We start from the raw sequence: 13,950 nt of genomic DNA, 5'->3' as shown, positions 1-13,950 counted from the left end.
CGTGATGCATGGTGTGACTTAAATAAACGCAAAAACATCAAGTTTTGGACCAAAGTTATGTTTGGGGACCAAAACTGGGGAGAAATAGAATGAGTGAACTACTTTTGCCATTCAGCTAAAATAAGGGGACCAAACTGCAATTAAACCTTATTAATTTTGTCATAAAAATATTAAAATGTTAATTATTTTTTAATTTTACCATTTTATTAAAATTGTTTGTATCACTTTCAAGTTAATATCTTTATTTTGTATTTATGGTATTGATAAATATATAATAAAAGTGATTTAATAAAAATATCATCATTTCTCTTTGATTTATATGTTTTGTTAATGCATAATTGATCAAATATGTTACTTAGATACATTAAGTATATTTTTGTATGCAATTATGAGAAAAATATCTTATTGAATCTTCTAAGTTTTTTAAGTGAGTTTTTATCATTTAGAATGTGTTTTTTTTCTCCAAGTTCACATTCATTTTAAGTTTTAATTATATTTTCGATTAGTTTTCTCCTAAATTTTTTATTTATATATTTAATCATATTTCATTATGTAACATTAAGTCTAATGTGAAAGTATGTGATGATTAGATAAATTAATTATACTTGTTATTAGTTAGTTATATTTGTTAGTTGTTCTCATTAACCATATAAACTTTACCGTAACTTGATGTAATCAACATTTTTATTATTAATACAATTGATGTTTTATATTTTTCTTTCATCAAATATTTCCTCTTTATTTTATGATGTGGTCAATGCACCGATTTTGGGCTTAAGCTAGGGACTCATGGCCCAGAAATTGGGCCTACAAGTATACAAATGGTCCAATGAAACCCTCATGATCATGAGGACATGAACCAAAAGGAACTTGTGGGTCCACCTTCACTATAATGTCATGTGGCAATTTACTCCCTCGACAAGTAGTTCTTTAACTTCTCAAGTTATTATTATTTAGATCATCATGAAAAGGAGTCCTATTCATAGAAGGGTTTTGTGCCCTTGTGGGTAGACCTTATACAAATTTAACCCATTTATGTTTTCCAATCAACATCAATGGCATTATATATTACCTTGAAAGATGATTAATTGGACAATAGAATTGTCACCAATCTGCACTTTATCCAATAGAGGATTAGCATTACGAGGGTAAGAGGACCACAATTATCCTTATTGGTCCACTTTTTTATTAAAGAAAAAATAAATCTTATCCTTCTTAAATTGATTGTGGTCCAAGAGTTTCAGTATGATTAACTTCAAATTTAACTAAAATGTCATACAAGAATTTATCTCTCTTAAGTAAAAATATCTCAATTTTTACTTAAATAACTTTAGATTATGTATGCCACCAGCAATATTTTTGTATGTTTACATAAGAAGATTTATTCAACTTTTTATTTTGGTACAAAGTGATTCTACTTTCATGCTTGATCAAACCAAATCAATTATTATTATTATAAAAACAGTATTTGTTTTAATTTTTTACGGGAAATAAAAAGGGAGAAATAATGTTTATGGGTGAGGATTTGGAAACATGAAAGGATGTGAATGCATGATGGGTTCCTCTAAAGTCAACGCACCATGAGCAAAGTTGCTATCATCACTCATTATCATCAAATCAATGTTGATCATCAATGAGACTTATGTTACTTCAATATAGCTCAACATTCCACTATATATAAGGTACATCCATCCCTTTCAGAAGAAATGTTATTAACTTCTCTCATTTCTTCCCTAGCTCCTAAAAACCAATATAAATTATTTAAATCTTCTCATGCATTAATTTTAAATTGTAAAATAAACATATTTGTATAAGCTCAAAGTCTAAAATTATGTACAAGGAAAAAATTATAGTTCTTTACTTCAAAGTAGGTGGATATCTATGCTTCAATTTTTTAAATACTCGAGTATTAGGGGCATTTTAGATATAAAAATAAAATATAAAAGCTACTCATTTTATACTTTTGAGTTAGATCATGACACACACCTTAGTGCTGAAAATATAAATGTAACTATGTAGGCAGTAGTGCATAATTTATAACTTTTCTTTTTTACAGAATATATTATGAGAATAAAGTAAATGCATTAGTGTCATTTAATTATAATTTATAACTTATCGCGACATTAAATAGTTAAATAATTGTTGTTAATTAAAAACTGTATTTATATGATTCAATAGATTAAATGATCTAAATTGAGATTACCTTTACACTCATATATTATTTATATAATTATATATAAAAAAAGGTTTAAAATTATACATAGACGTTCTACATTTTAATTCAACTCTATTTTACTCTTTTAATAAAACTAAAAATTATGTTTATCGAAAATCTTAATATAATTTCTTGAAATGAGGTAACGTTGCACATATTTGTATTTTAAAAAAAATTAAAATTTGAGTTTTTCGAATCAATTTTTATAATTTTTTGAAAATATGTTTGTGTTTCTTAAAAATGAGTATTTGGGAATACTAAGTGTTTCAAAAAATTCAAATTTCAATTAAAATTTTTAAAATAGAAATAAGTTTCAGAAAATGAATATGATCAATGGAGAGAATAATAATTTTTGGTTATTCTAATGTAGAATAGAAATATAAGAAATGGGATATAGGGTAATTTTGTGTGTTGGTGAAGGTGTGTACGTGGTAAAGATTAATAAAGAAGTAAATGGGAAGGGGATATGTTATATGGGCCAAATATTGTATATTGTTTATTGGGCTTTATAGTAGATTTGGACTTCATTGATTAATGAATAATGCTAGGGCTGAAGAATTTAAATTATGTAGTTGCTGAAGCCCCCAAAAACACAAGGGGAATTACAGGAAAAGAGGTTCATGTAGTAAAAGAATGCACTTTAATAAGCAATCACCTTTAAATTATTTCTTGTTGTTGTCCACTTCTGTTTAATTATTGAAACTTGGGTTACGTTTTTTTATTCTCTCGAAAATATCTAAAATTATAATTTTTTTCTACACTGCAGTTAATGATTTATTTGTAAAAATAAATTGTGCCATAATAAATGACCATTTTATCATTAAAAGAAAGTAAATATGAATCTATTATAAGTATTGATTCAACCTTAAGATATTTTCTATTTTGGATTTAGGCGAATCTATTACATTAAGATTTTTTTTACTAATATTACCCTAAAATTTTATTATATATAAAAAATGAAAATATAATTATTTTAATTTTTAATGTAGTACTAATTATTATTTTTAATTGTATCATCTAGTTAATATTATAAACAACATTATCAATTCAATAGCTTAGACTTTGCTGCTTCTAGTAGGGGCTTAAAAGAATGTTTTTTTTTCATACTAGAGTTAGTGTTTTTTTAGAGTGTTTGAGGCCTTCAAGATTGAAGGTGTTAGTTCAAAATTTTCTTGAAGTCTTTTTTTTTTTTTTTATATAGATAATTTGATTCGTGGGCATATAAAGAAGACATGATATAAATATTGTAACTCAATTGTCAATGGAGATTTGTAAACATTCATATTAAATATAGGAAGAAACGCTCATTCACATTAAACGAGTATCTTTGCAATTTATGTTCAAGTTAATTTTGGTCTTGGTGTTTCAAGGCAATTAAAATTGTTATATATTTTTTTTATATAAAAACTTGTACTTAGAAAAAGTTTGTTTTCAAACCAATTCTTGATTTTGATGAGATAGAACTGGATAATATCTTTATAAGTGTGACCGTCTTTACATTTTAAGTTGGTGTTCTATGAATTTAGTTCGATTCAACCTAAATTTGAAGATAGTATTTAAGTCTATTTAAGATCTATTAGACTACTTACTATTAGGTCACCGCTATCGAACCACTTAGACCACTCTTCAAATGTTCAATCGTGAGCATGAGGATAGTTTGTCAAGAGTATCACATTGAATGAGATAAAATCCGACAATATGATCATTAGTGAGACAATTCTAACTTTACGTGTAGACACAAACTCCCACTTAAAAAGAAAAATCAACATTATACACATATAGTACATTTGTAGGAAAAAAACTATATGAATATAATTTGACTTGACTAATGTTGGCCCACACATCGAACAAAACATGCTGTAAATCCATTTCATTCTTGCGTGCGTGTGTGAGTTAAGTATCCCTTTTTCAAGTTTTTTATTTTGATATATATTTAACTGTGCAACTTTATATATACTAAAGAAAAAGTATAGATATAAACATTAAGAGTGCTTCATATATGCATATATAAATAGCTATCTATGAACTTTACACGTGTTGTATACTTGCATCTTTGATTTATTATCCATGTCTTCCGTCAAATACCGATTATTTTTTTTCTCAATTGTTCTTAAATGCTGAAAGGATATTTGATCACACCCTCATAAAAGATAATCATATTTTAGAGTCTACATTGTGTTTAAATTTTTTCGTAATTCTTTGCACAAGCCATGCCCCCAAAAAAGATATTGTAAGCTATCTAAAATCTTGCTTTCTATACATTAAGAAAGATATCACTAATCCTGAAATATTCTAACATTCTATTTTCAATGTGTAGAAAGTATAAATAATCTAAAAAAGTATCATGAACCAAAGCCCTTGGAGACATGAATGTGTCCTAATACTTGGTCGCAACTTGAATTGCACTAGTGTTACAAAAAAGAACGGTAAAAATTATGAAGATCAATTCTTAGACATGACGCATCTACAATAGTAGCTTAATGGTGCAATGTTTAAGAACTAGTTCTTACAAATAAGAATCCGCATTGGTCAAATTTATACTATATTATTCGATTTTATGGATAATTTATTTAGGTTAGAGTACATCTTTTATACTTTTTAATATATATTTGCTTATATGAATGATTAGTTGATTTAATAAATTTATTAATTGATTAATTAATCTATGTTATAATTAGAATAAAATATTTAATTTATTTATTTATTTATAATAAAGTGTGTAGTGAATTAATCTTGTGATTTAATTAATTAAGAATAAAATTAAAATAATTAGAAAAAATGCTTAATAAATTTTATATTTATTTAGACACCAAAGAGTTGAATGTATGATTCTACAAAGAGTTTTTCTTGACAATATGTTTTTTCAAGAGAGTTAGAGAAGAGAGAGGATAGCAAAAAAAGAGCGATGAGAAATAACATATTTTGTGTATTTGAGGTATCATAGAAGTGTGAAAGTGATTAAAAATTGGGTGGGTACTACCACATTTTTGCATCTTCTCGTAAAGAAAGTAGGAGTGTTTACGGATGCGGATAAACCAGCTCCCATTCAAATCAATTAAATCTATGTTTTGATTCAACAAATTCATATCTAACTAGAACCAATTCATAAAAAATCCAGTAGTGTTTGGCTTAGGTAGCAGTTTTGCTTCTTAAATCCGTAAACTCAACCCATTGACATGTTATATAAACATTTTAATTTATTTTTTCTATTATTAATGTACAATTATAATTTAGTTATTGAATTTTATTTGAGAATTTGTTATTAGTTTAATTAATTTAAGTGTTTTGTTGTTTTTGTAAATTTAATTTAAGTATTGAATGATATGTTAGATAGAATTTTATGAATTTTAAAGTGTTCTAGTATTTAAATTCAATTACATTTTTTTATAGAAAATCCATACAAATTCAATTCAATTCGCTCATTGGATTGGTTTAATTTTAATTTGATGTAAAAATCAGATATTAAATTTTTTATCCAAACCAAATAAATTTGATTGATTCTAATATGAAACCAACTAACTGAGAACACCCCTGAAAGAAATAAGGAGAAAAAAAAAATCACATTTTAATTGTTTTCCATTTGTCTCCTTTAATCTTTTCACCGTGAAATTAGTCATTATAATTTATACCCCACATTGCAACATCGTCACTTCTCATAGGATTCAGTAGAAATATTTACATTTTTATAATGACAATTAAATTATAAAATAAGAATTGTGATTAGTGTAATGTGAGAGTTCATTCAAAATAAGAGTATAGATCCCTAATTGTGGCATAATGTACACATGAGACTTATGTATCAAGCATGACAAATGAGAAAATACAATATGTAAATGTTATTCTTTTTCTTTATTTTATGGTAAGAAAAGTCTTATTATTTTTTTTTACAAGAACAAACGTTTAATTAATTCTTCAAAGTATAAGGTTTAAACTTTGTGTGATCAACCTCAAAAACCTACTAGTATACTCAAATTAGGATCTTCTGCTGCGATATTGCATTTTTAGTAAGGTTGTATGGTTATTAGAGAAGAGAGAATATATTAAATTAAAATAAAAAGATAGGGATGAGAGAGAAAAATATGAAGTGAGAGATAGAATTGTTGATAATGTTGAAACCAGAGGACTGTGATGCACACAGTCAAAGCTTGCGCCGCAAAACAGCAGAAAACTGAGAGGAATGAGAAAAAGCAATGAATAAAACGATTCTGAGATTATATTTCTCTGCACTTTACAAAGTATTTTATATGTATTACATAATTGTTTGCAAAGTCATTTATCCAAAGGTAACTAACTAACTAACAATCATTTTTTGGTAACTAACTTCTAAACTTGGTAAGGTGGACAGTTATGAAATAAATTTCAACACTTCCGCTTAATTCATAATTGTTGAACACTTATAACACCAAGTTTCTTTCTCAAAAACTCAAATCTATCAAGTGTTAGAGCCTTTGTAAAACCATTTGCTAGCTGCACTTCAGTTGGGCAATATTGCACCTCAATCATTCCATTGTTCACTTGCTCTCTAATGAAATGAAACCTTGTATCAATGTGCTTACTTCTGCCATGTGAGATTGGATTTTTAGCAAGGCTAATGGCTGACTTGTTGTCGATTCCGAGTATCAGAGGCTTTATCACTTCACACCTTAATTCCTTCATCACTGAATCCAGCCACTTTGCTTGACAGGGTGCAAAAGTTCTTGCAATATATTCTGCCTCACAAGATGAAAGTGCAGTCATTGGTTGCTTCTTCGTGCACCATGATATGGCTGCTTCATTGAACTTAAAGACATAGCCAGATGTACTCCTTCTATCTGTGATGTCTCCACACCAATCACTATCTGAGTATCTAATGAGTTCACTTCTTTCACCTTTGCTTCCATTCGGGAACAACAGACCAAACTCATTTGTGCCTTTTATATACCTAAGTATCCTTTTAGCAGCTATCAAGTGAGTCTTCCTTGGATCATGCATGAATCTTCTAATCACACTTACTGAGTAGCAAATGTCAGGCCGACTATTGCATAGATACCTCAGTGAGCCAACGATTTGTCTGAACAGTGTTGGATCAATTCTTTCTTCCTCACTACACTCATCAATTTTTGAGTTTGTTTATGATGGATTTGAAATTGAATTGCAGCTATTCATTTCAAACTTCTCAAGCAACTCACCTATATAATTTTGCTGGTGCATAACCATTCCTGTCTTTATCTTCAGAAATTCCATGCCTAAGAAGAATGAAAGCTCACCTAGATTAGTCATTTCGAATTCAGATTTCAACTTATTTTTCACTTTTTCAATCTCTGATGTTTTGCTTCCAGTAATGAGCAAATCGTCCACATATATGCAGATTATCATGGTTTCTTCTTCACTTGAATTCTGCACATATACTCCAAACTCTGCTGAGCACTTTTTGAAGCCTATTTGAATCAGAAACTGATCAATTCTCTTGTTCCAGGCTCTAGGGGCCTGCTTCAAGCCATACAAAGCCTTATGGAGACTATATACCATATTTTCTTTGCCTTGTATTTCAAAACCAAGAGGCTGTGACACAAATACGACCTCTTCAAGTGGTCTATTTAGAAAGGCTGATTTTACATCTAAGTGATAGAGTAACCACATTCTCTTGCAAGCTAGAGCTACTACTAGTCTTACAGTTTCAAGCCTTGCAACTGGAGAAAACACTTCATTGTAATCAATACCATGTTTTTGTAAGAAACCTCTGGCCACCAACTTGGCCTTGTGCTTTGAAACTTTTCCATCAGGATTTAATTTCAGCTTGAACACCCACTTCACATCAATTTTCTTTTTCTGATCTGGCAGATTTACTAGCTCCTAGGTGTGATTTTTCTCAATTGATTGGAGTTCTTCCATCATAGCTTTCTTCCATGCCTCTATCTTCAGTGCCTCTTTATAATTGAGAGGTTCAACATCTGCTAATAATGCAAAGTGAATGATATCACCTTCATCATTTACTGCATTATCAGAAATCAATTCACAATCATTAAGCCTGCTTGGAGCTTGTCTAACTCATTGAGGTCTCACAGTTGCGTCCACTTCTTCTGGTTCATCTACATCATTATTGTTTACTTCTGCATTATTTGATTCATCACTTGAGTCAGGATAAATGCAGCTTTGCTGGTTTTATATGCTGTATATTGGTTCCTCTTCCCATTTCCACTTCTCAGCCTCATTCACAATCACATCTCTACTGACATGTACCTTTTGAGTTACAGGATTATACAGCTTATAGGCGCCTGTAGGATGATAGCCTATAAGTATCATGATTTCACTCTTATCCTCCAGCTTGCTTCTCCTAATATCTGGTACATGTTTATAGCACAAGGAGCCAAAAACTTTGAAATGCTTCACACTAGGCTTTCTTCCACACCATGCTTCCTTTGGTACTTTCAAATTTAGCTTCTTTGTAGGACATTTATTCAGAATGTATGCAGCTGTAGTGACTGATTCTCCCCAAAACTTGTGTGGTAAGTTTTTTTGTTTGATCATACTTCTTGCCATATTTAGTAGGGTCATGTTCCTTCTCTCAGCAAGTCCATTATGTTGAGGTGTATATGGAGATGTCACTTCATGCGCAATGCCTTGATTGACACAGAAATCTTCAAATTCTTTTGAGGTGTACTCTCCTCCACCGTCAGTTCTCAAGATCTTAATGGATTTGTCACTTTCTTTTTCTATTAAGACTTTGAATTTCTTGAAAACCTCTAAAGCCTCACTCTTAACCTTAATTGTATACAACCACATCATTCTTGTACATTCATCCACAAATGGGATAAAGTATTTGCTTCCCCCCAATGAAGATACTTCAAAAGGACCACATATATCAGAGTAAACTACTTGCAGTGCTACACTAGCTCTTTTAGATGCTTCAGAACCAAATGAGCATCTACTTTGCTTACTTTTCACATATACATCACAAATGGCTTTTCTATCATTCAGTTTTGGCAGGCCATACGTCAGTCCTTTAGCAATCAAATCACTAAGACTTCTAAAATTTAAGTGACCATACCTCTTGTGCCATAAGTCTTCAACATCTTCACTCCCTGCTGCAAATAGGCACATCATTCTTTCACTTGAGATGTTGCATCTGTATGTTCTATTCTTTGACATGTTTGATTTGAGCACCAAGTTCTTCTTTTCATCAAATAACTTTAAGGCGTCACCATTCATAGTTACTGAGAATCCCTTCTCCACTAGTTGGCCAATGCTCATGAGATTACACTTCATCTCAGGAACATACATTACATCTTCAATAATGATTCTTTTGCCACCATTGCTTCTGATTACTATGTTTCCACTACCTTCAGCCACAAGGTTTCTACTATTAGCCAATTTGATGCTTGTTTTCTTGCTAGTATCAAAGCTTGTCAACCACTCTCTATGGGATGTCATGTTGTTTGAGCATCAAGAGTCAAGAAACCACTCTTCATTCTTAATCTTCTCATCACTGGTAGTAGCCATCACCAGCACTATGCTGGAATCATCTCCATGAGCCAGATTTGCTTCTTCGTCAATCTTTTGATCTTTCTTGAACCAACATTCATCAGCAAAGTGCCCATGCTTCTCACATTTGAAGCAATGTACCTTACTTTTGTCAAAATCCCTCCTCTTGTTCTGAGTTCTGCCAAAACCTCATCTTCTTGAAGATTCAGCTTTGTCTTCACTCTTATTCTTTCCATTGTTTGACCAATTTCCTTTGATTTTTCCCTTCTTCTTGAAATCTTTCTGATTTCCCTCCTTCTTGGAAGTTTGAACTTGAAATGCTTGTTGAACTGATCTTTCATAACTTCTATCAAGCACCAGCAGCTCATGTGCTTCCAGTGAATTTTGCAGCTCTTCAATTTTCATGGTTTTCACATCATTTGCTTCTTGAATAGCTACAACTATGAAATCAAACTTTGGACTTAAAGATCTCAACACCTTTTCTACCACCATCTGATCTGTAATGTTCTCCCCACACGTTCTCATATGGTTGACAGTAGCTGTTAGTTTTGAGAAGTAATCACTTACCTTTTGATATGCTTCCATATGCATCATCTCATATTTTCTTCTATAGGATTGTAGCTTCACTTGCTTCACTTTTTCTCCACCAGTGTGATAGTTTTCTAAGATGTCTCATGCTTCTTTGGATCTTGTTGCGTTCGAAATCTTCTCAAAATGCTGATTGTCAACATTCTGCTGAATGTAGAACAATGCTTTGCAGTCTTTCTTCTTGGCTTCCTTGAATGTAGTCCTCTGTGCATCAGTTGGATTCCCCACCAAATGCTCATAGTCATCCTGCACAATTTCACTTACTTCTTGTGCTCCAAATGAAGATTTCATCAAGGCACTCCATCGAACCCAGTTCTTGCCATCAAGAACCAGAATATTTGATCCAAAACCATTGTTATTCATCTTGCCTATCCAGATTTTATCACTCAGTGTTTCCCTTGATTGTTCCCCTCACTTTTCCACTCGTGTTTCCCTTTATTGTTCCCAACTCTAGATGCCAATTGTTGGAACCAGAGGACTGTGATGCACACAGTCAAAGCTTGCGCAGCAAAACAGCAGAAAACAGAGAGGAAGGAGAAAAAGTAATGAATAAGATGATTCTGAGATTATATTTCTCTGCACTTTACAAAGTATTTTATATGTATTACATAATTGTTTGCAAAGTCATTTATCCAAAGGTAACTAACTAACTAACAATTAGTTTTTGGTAACTAACTTCTAAACTTGGTAAGGTGGACAGTTATGAAATAAATTTCAACAGAGAATGATATTAAAAAACTTGTAGAGATTAAAATCCTAGTATGCCACGTAAAACTAATGTTATGTAAATATTTTAAGAGGTTGAAGTTATAAGTTGTCAATTGAACAAAGATGATGAAAATGCATAATTTAATTTTTGTATAAATTGAGTAATCTCCCAACGCAATTCTCCCAACGCAATTGTAAAAATCAATTCTTTGAAGGACTATAATAATCCACGAATCTGTCACTCAGTCAATAATTTAAAATTATAAAGTTGGATAAAAAAAAAACAGTTTCATCTCTCGATTGGCTTGATTGGATTTTCATAAAAAAAATTATATAAAAAAAACGAATATCAATACCAACAAATAATTAATTAATGATTATAGCTAAGCTGTATGTCAATAAAGCTAGTCTAATATTCAAAGAAAAATGATTGAAGCTGCATGTCACACTTATGAGCAGCATTTAAGGACATATAATGTAAATTATGGAGAAGAAAAAAGATGCCCTTTGGGTCTCTTTCTATAATTAGGGGACTAATTACGTTTGGATCTCTTAACTGAAATGGGGAATTGATTCATCATTACCAATTTAATGTAAGATTCTGAAAAGCACATTTACCCTTTGTTTTTTATTTGAGGAGGGTGTATTTAAAATGAGATTTCAATAGATTTTATAAGATTTTTTAGTTGTAATAAAATCTACTTGTATTTAATTAATGTTTTAAAAGAATACAAGTAATTTTTGTGGTATTCAATTAGTATTATTAAGATTGTTTTAATAATATAATGAAATTTAATGGTATTTAACTAAAAAAATTACAACTTATAAAATGTTTCTTGGTATTTAAAAACATATAGATCTTAAAAGATTGTTTTGTGGTGTGGATGTTGAGAAACTTTTTAGTTAAAATACATTTATCAAACAGTATCACAAAAACACTTGAGACTTTATAAGACTCTCATATCTCAAAAAAAAAAAACAAAAATTATCATTGAAGCCATTTTGTTTCTTCTTTTTCTTCAATGTTTTCTCATTATATTATCAACTTCAACAATTACACAAAACTTTCTATTATTCATTTAATGTAATTTTATTTATTCTCTTTATGTCACTTCACTTAATTTTGATTCATTATACTTTTCTTCATTAGTCATTAAAACTATCTAATATTTATGTATTTATATTATTATTATTATTATTATTATTATTATTATTATTATTATTATTATTATTATTATTATTATTATTATTATTATTATCTATGTCGTTTCAACTTGAAAATATTAACTTGTGTGCAAGTATTATTTTTATCGGTGTAGAACAAGTTATCTTTCCTACTAAATTTCATTTCCAAAAACTTATAATCTTTATTTAAGTGGAATGTAGTGTTTTCGTTCTGTTTTAACTCTCGAGCTTCTTAAGGAATGAGACTACATAAGTTTTTAGTTATATTTTTCTTTTGTTATTTTTGTTAATCTCTTTAACGCTACGATATTCGGGGGAACGAGGCTTTAATATTATTTTAGAGAGTTGTCTTCAATAATTGCTTAACTTTTTTAGAATATTATGTTACAGAGTTGTCTTCAATGACGACTTAGCTTTTTTTGTTTGTTTTAAACACTACGATTCTCACAGGAGAGAGGCTTTAACTCAAGTTCATTAACCACTTGAGTTTAATTATCGGATTAATTCTTTTAAATTTTATAAATCTATAATTTTTCAATTACTATAAATTTGTATGATATAAATCTTTTAAAATTCAAATTATAAATATTGATAGTCTTTTGAAATCTTAAACATCATTAAAATTTTATAAGTCTTTTAAAATCCACAAGACTTTAATATACAAAAATTATCTTTTAAAATCATAATTCAATACACTCTAAAAACAAAATTTCTTTTTTAAGGTGACCGTTAAAAAAAAATTTAGATGAAAACATAGACGGAACGAAAATAATAAAAAAAAAACGTGAATTTGTAGGGATGAAAATAAAATAAACTCAAACTTACCGAGACGAAACACATATGATGCATTTGATTTTCTATATAAGTTTGTGTTTTTTTTGTTATTTTCATCCATTCTTTATTTGTCATCTCAACTATTTTTAACATTCATTAACAGTAAAGACGATTTTAAAATAAAATAAAATTTACATGATTGAATTTAAAACCAAAAAAATTACAAAAATAAAAATAAAAAACACTGACTTACACGAATTTAACATATATTTAAATTAAATATTATTAAATAATTATTATTTTCTGATTTTTCTTAACATTTATAAAATAGTCAAACAAGTCATTTATTATAGAACATGAAGTAATTGACTCATGCACTTATTTGCACTCATCCATAAAACCTATTGATGTATGAAATGAACTCTTAAATCTTATACAAAGTACCAAGTCAATCATGTTTCATACTACAAGACTATCATATAATTAGAAACGGTTTTTCTATGCACAAATTGTTCCACGATAATCAAATAGTTACATCAAAACAATCACAAAATCTCGCGAGTATTTAACCCCAACAAATCCACCCCTCAAAAGAGCTAAAATGATAGTTATCTTAGTCAAGGTAACCCATTGGATCTAGCTACTATTGATTAAAGTGAAACATAAAACCCTTGGCCATAGATTTAAGCCACCACCAAAAAATAATTTTCATCTAGTCTATCAATTGCTAAGAAGTAACATTAGCCTGATTAAACACTTTCTCGTTCGAACATTTTGATGTATTTTTTTTTTCCTCCACCAAAAATACCTTCAAATTGCCTAACATGCTGAAGAGCATCGTTGAGAAGTATACTTTGAAACCACGTCCATGCCAAAACATCAAACTACACATGACTAAATAGAGGGTATTCAAAAAATAGGTGTTTTAATGATTCTACCTATTCACAATCACCAATACACAAAAGTGATTAATTCGCTAACTAGTCACATCTAGCCAAATTAAAATCATTTAACCTATA

The sequence above is a fragment of the Cicer arietinum genome, chromosome 7 (assembly GCF_000331145.2).
Source record: "Cicer arietinum cultivar CDC Frontier isolate Library 1 chromosome 7, Cicar.CDCFrontier_v2.0, whole genome shotgun sequence".
Taxonomy (NCBI): domain Eukaryota; kingdom Viridiplantae; phylum Streptophyta; class Magnoliopsida; order Fabales; family Fabaceae; genus Cicer; species Cicer arietinum.
The sequence above is the reverse complement of the archived record's forward strand: the minus strand, read 5'-3'. Positions refer to the sequence as shown.